The sequence below is a fragment of the Nerophis ophidion genome, linkage group LG13, assembly GCF_033978795.1.
Source record: "Nerophis ophidion isolate RoL-2023_Sa linkage group LG13, RoL_Noph_v1.0, whole genome shotgun sequence".
Classification (NCBI taxonomy): domain Eukaryota; kingdom Metazoa; phylum Chordata; class Actinopteri; order Syngnathiformes; family Syngnathidae; genus Nerophis; species Nerophis ophidion.
In genome coordinates, this window is record NC_084623.1 from 41,640,188 (window position 1) to 41,646,207 (window position 6,020).

Here is a 6,020-nt window from a genome sequence, read left to right on the forward strand (position 1 = left end):
TAGTTTTCATTTAAGGCCACATTGCAGTTATGGCTGCCATCAGAGGGCTGCTTGTAACAGTGAATAACAAATGAATTTGATTGTTATATATATATATATATATATATATACACATATATATATATATATATTTTTTTTTTTTTACAAATATAGATTTTTTCCATTTTATTGTATTTTTTTAACAGTACAAAACTGGCAATTCAGACACCAGAATTTTACTGTAACACATACAACATATTGTAAATGGAAGAACAGTGCAACTATTTTTTTTAAATTCTGGCAACTGATCTGCCAGTTTTTTTTACTGTAAACAAAAATGTAGTACCGTTTTTCAATTTCCAAAATATACCATAACAACAGCAATTGTACATTTAAAGTAAAAAAACTGGCAATTCAGTTGAGACAAAATTTTACCGTAAACACAGTGGTACAGTTTTTTTTAAATTTACAGTGATAAGCCATTAAAACACCGTAAGTTTTACCTTTAAATCTGTTGTAATATTTACAGTGTACAATTTGATGGATATATTGCTTTGAAATCATAAGTCTGGCAGATGTTTAAGAATTTATTTATTTTGACAAAACAATTATAAAGTATACAAATATATTCGTTGCAATACTGGACAATATTTAAGCTTAAAATATATACAAATATCATGCAGTACATATATTGTTTATGTCTAAATAGAAAGCATGAATACATTTAGTAAGAAAAGATCGAGTACTTTAGTGACGCATATTGTTTTTAGGCGTTCCTGGGTCACATAAAATTATGTGGTGGGACCTAAGTTGGACATCTGTGTTCTACATTAGTGTTTTTCAACCTTTTTTGAGCCAATGCACATTTTTTTTATTTAAAAAATCTCGAGGCACACTAGCCAAAAACATTAGAAAATTAAACTCAGCAGCCGATATTGACAGTAAAAAGTCGTTCTCGCAATAGTTGGACATACAGTAAATCCAAATCATAACCAACCATGCATCACTATAGCTCGTCTCAAAGTAGGTGTACTGTCATGACCTGTCACATCATGCCGTGACTTATTTTGAGTTTTTGGGTGTTTTCCTGTGTGTAGTGTTTTAGTTCTTGTCTTGTGCTCCTATTTTGTTGTTGATTGTCATGTCATGTACGGATGTACTTTGTGGACGCCGTCTGCTGCTCCACACGCTGTAAGTCTTTGCTGTCGTCCAGCATTCTGTTTTTGTTTACTTTGCAGCCAGTTTCGTTTTACATTGCCATCCCTTGGCGTCAATACCTTTTGTTTATTTTTGGTTGAAGCATTAGATACCTTTTTACCTGCACACTGCCTACCATTGTCATCTGCATATTGTGATCACGACAAATCATGTTCTTGACGTCTCCAAAGCAATTAGCTACCTGCTGCCACCTACTGATATGGAAGAGTATTACAGTTACTCTGCCGAGCTCTTGACAGCTCAGATTGCTGGTTTGCAAATAATATTATTAACCCAGGTAGGTGAAATAATATAATTTCCCAATATCTCACGGTACACTAGTATGCTGCGGCACAGTGGTTGAAAAACACTATTCTAGATGATCGTTGTTCAACAAAGCTGAACAGCAGTTCTTTATGGTAGTCTTGCACTTGATAACCACCCAGTTTTAAAAGAAGATTAAGTAGGTGTCTGCTTGCATCGCTCAAGTTCACAGTGTCAGAATGAGTAGACAAGGAAATGATCTGGGAAAAATTAACTCAATTATAGAAAATGGATGAATGGATGGATAATTAAATGGAAGACGTCCTCTCGTGGTGACGGCAATTACTGCGACAGTGGCAATTTAAATTTTACATGTGGGCAGTATTTGGTTGCGTCGCTCTAAATCAGGCCTGGGCAATTATTTTGACTCGGGGGCCACATTTAGAGAAAAAAATGTGTCTGGGGGGCCAGTATATCCATTTTTATGTACACTAATACAAAACCTCACAATAATGTCGGATTGAATGCTAAACACGTCATTACAGACCGCCTTAAAAAACATAATGGAATTTTACATTTTTCTATGAAGGATAAAACACTGAATATTGACAATATATGAACGTCACACCCCATTTCGATCGACACATTTTACAGTCAAGTGAAACACAACAAAAATGCAACAGCCAGTGAAATATGAACGCGAAGGGTACAAAATAAACCAACTTACAATCTGAGATATCAGATACATCGCTAAGCTTTAGGACAGGGCTCTCAAACTCACTTTACCCGGGGGCCACTGGATGCAGATTCCTAAAAAAAAATGTTGCATTCTCCTCAGCATGTCTAGTTGTAAAATGACGTTTCAAATTGTATCCCTTGTGCACCGCAACTTTCTCTGTGCAAATAAGACACGTCGGGGTGCCCCTGTGCTCAACAAATATATATTGCATCTCCCACTTTTCCTGGAATTTTCTTTGCACATCACTAATCTTTCTCTTCACTGCAGACTTCGAAAAAGACATGTTTGGAGTTGTGGAATATATTTGTATTTTGCCAACGCACGGAGAATAATGTTACTTCCGCAATGTGTGTCGTTCAACTTTTCCTCCCTACCGCAACACGGCGGTCGGCGGATAAAAGCCGGGAAAGTACCGGGATAGCGAGTGCAAAAAAGTGACGGTGTCATATAGTTAATGATATTTATTAATGATATAGAAATATATGTAGTGTTCATCGTGTGAGGAAATGCAAATTAAACAATAAAAAAAAACAAATAACGGTTTGAATTGGTCCAGGTTATCGGGGACTGTTATTACTGACGGGCAGGTGTTGCGGTGTGACTGTATCCGGGCACGTAAGAAAACCCTCATTTCCACGGCAATGTCTCTTTCGCTTTCACTCACTTGCCGCTTTTCCACTAACGCAGGGGTAGGCAACCCAGAACGTTGAAAAAGACATTTTAGAGCCAAATAACACAACGCGCCATTCATATAAAACTTGCGGGCCGCCCTAACATAAACTTTCATATTAAGGTGGGGGCCACAAAATAACGTCTCGCGTGCCGCAATTGGCCCGCGGGCCGCGTGTCTGAGACCCCTGCTTTAAAACTTTGTTGTGAAAACCTCCTTCCGCATCTGTGGAAACGCTCCCCACCCACAGTGCTTGCTGCCTCGTCTGAGCTGCTGTCACTTACATTACCATAGTAACTAACTAGATGACCATAGTAACTAATTAGTAGCTACACCGATGCATTGGCGCATGCGTCAAGCTCATACAGCAAACCCTGTGTCGGTGCGCGTACCGCTTTTAGAAAGTCACGTGACCGATCATGAGCTGTTTCGCAAACTGTGTCGAACTGACGCCTGCGCGCCAAACTGTGTTTATAAGGAAGCGCATCTGTCAACGAGATGCTGCTGCCAACAGAATCGCCGCACTTCTGTCGTTGGTCATTTGTATGTAATCGTCGTCGGAGATAATGGAGCAGCCTCAGGCAAAAAGAAAGATTTCCGCCGTGAAATAATAACTAAGAAGAGAAATCGTCTAAAATTTAATACGTAGGCAGCTGCGACTTTCTTGGCTCCTCCGTGGCTCCCCTCAGAGACACTGGCGGTCACCACCCCCCTCCGACTTTCAGGTATGACTATGTAATCTCACTAAAACACTAGTAACACAATAAGCAGATAAGGCTTGGTACGGTGGCACATAATATATGTTTTCTATAGTTTTTGTTGCGTGATGAGATAATGACAGTTTAAACGACATACAATTGCATGCAATTTATTTAGTTTTTTTGTTCTAAACACACGAGTCAAATTGGCCACATTTGGCCCAACACATAATTTTATGTGGCCCCGTCACTAAAGTACTTTATTTTCTCTTATTAAATGTGTTAATTCTTCCCATTTTGTCAGAAAAAATGCATGTACTGCATGCAATCACATATCTTTCTTGGCTCCTCCGTGGCTCCCCTCAGAGACACTGGCGGTCACCACCCCCCTCCGACTTTCAGGTATGACTATGTAATCTCACTAAAACACTAGTAACACAATAAGCAGATAAGGGATTTTCCAGAATTATCCTAGTAAACGTGTCTAATAACATCTGAATCGCTCCCACTGCCCACGTCTTTTTTTTCTTCTTCTAGTCCTTCACTCTCACTAGCCTCATCCCCAAATCTTTCATCCTCGCTCAAATTAATGGGGAAATTGTCGCTTCCTCGGTCCGAATCGCTCTAGCTGCTGGTGGCCATGATTGTAAACAATGTGCGGATGTGAGGAGCTCCACAACCAGTGACGTCACGCGCACATCGTCTGCCAGGCAAGGCTTTTTTATTAGCGACCAAAAGTTGCAAACTTTATCGTCGATGTTCTCTACTAAATCCTTTCAGCAAAAATATAGCAATATCTAAAATGATCAAGTATGACACATAGAATGGACCTGCTATCCTCGTTTAAATAAGAAGATCTCATTTCAGTAGGCCTTTAATTTGCCCAGTTCTGCTCTAAATCGTCCGGGTAGAACATTGCATCGCAATAATTGGTTTGTAGGGTGTAACATATTGTAGTTATTGCATTTCATTGCATTGTTTGCTGTATTTCGCAGGGCATAGTTGTATTTGAACTTTACCCGGAGAGCTGCTGTATGATGGATGCTTGGGTTCGAAAAAGCCGCGTTTATTGTGAACCTCCCTCTTCCTGGTTCCAAAAAGATACCCTCCTAAGAACACGAAATGAGAGAAAATAAGGACGCCAAGTCACAAGAGCTGAGTGTGGAGTGGTTTATGATCTCGCTTACCTGTTTGCCGGCAACACGGCGGCCATAGCATCTGTTTTTTTTAAATCCCGAATTCGTAGTGAAGAGCTCTCCTGGGGTGGTCACGTGATTTTGGCAAGCCCACGTGACAAACAAGCCTTGATTGACAGCCACGATAGCCAATCAAATTGAACATTGTGTGACTTGATTTAATAAATGGCAAATATAGACATTTGTTTGTTAAATATGTTCTCTTCAATAACTATTGGTAATATTCTAGGCCTTTTTTGGTGTTCTTTTCTTTTTTGGTTTGATAAAGGGTACTCTTTGGCTGGTGACCTAGAGCAGCTTTGACAATTATAGATTAAACCAGTGGTTCTCAAATGGGGGTACGCGTACCCCTGGGGGTACTTGAAGGTATTCCAAGGGCTACGTGAGATTTTTTTGAAATATCCTAAAAATAGCAACAATTAAAAAATCCTTTATAAATATATTTATTGAACAATACTATGAAGTATTGTTCAATTGTTCAATATTGTTCATTGTTGTATTTCTTTTCACAGTTTTTTAACTGTGAAAAGAAATGCAACAATGCAACATTCAGTGTTGACAGCTAGATTTTTTGTGGACATGTTCCATAAATATTCATGTTAAAGATTTCTTTTTTTGTGAAGAAATGTTTAGAATTAAGTTCATGAATCCAGATGGATCTCTATTACGATCCCCTAAAAGGGCACTTTAAGTTGCTGATTACTTCTATGTGTAGAAATCTTTATTTATAATTGAATCACTTGTTTATTTTTCAACAAGTTTTTTAGTTATTTGTACATCTTTTTTCCAAATAGTTCAAGAAAAACATCTACAAATGAGCAATATTTTACACTGTTATACAATTTAATAAATCAGAAACTGATAACATAGTGCTGTACTTTACTTCTTGATCTCTTTTTTTCAACCAAAAATGCTTTGTTCTGATTAGGGGGTACTTGAATTAAAAAAATGTTCACAGGGGGAACATCACTGAAAAAAGTTTGAGAACCACTGGATTACACAATTAAAATCAGCTGAGACAGGTAGTTATATTGATTGATTGTTTGATTGATTTATATAAACTTGTATTAGTAGATTGCAAAGGAAGAGAATACATTATATGAAACAGTACAGTTTACACAGTACAGTACATATTCCGTACAATTGACAAACGGTAATACCCGAATAAGTTTTTCATCTGTTTAAGTCGTGGTCCACGTTAATCAATTCATGGTAACTATATAACTATATACCAGGTAAACAGCCTGTTTCTATGCTCTGCATAATAAATGTATGTT

At 38.0% G+C, this 6,020-nt stretch overlaps 1 long non-coding RNA gene across 5 annotated transcripts in view; it reads right to left on the reverse strand.

The window, feature by feature from the left end:
* The window catches only part of LOC133564583 (uncharacterized), a 69,118-nt gene extending 64,308 nt beyond the window's left edge, over window positions 1-4,810 (reverse strand). For all 5 annotated transcript variants that reach the window (XR_009809302.1, XR_009809305.1, XR_009809303.1 and 2 more), the window contains exons 1-2: window positions 4,735-4,810; window positions 4,567-4,656 (exon numbers count right to left, since the gene is read on the reverse strand). This is a non-coding gene — a long non-coding RNA (uncharacterized LOC133564583). The remainder of the gene's footprint in view (window positions 1-4,566; window positions 4,657-4,734) is intronic.
* Window positions 4,811-6,020: the final 1,210 nt, after the last annotated feature.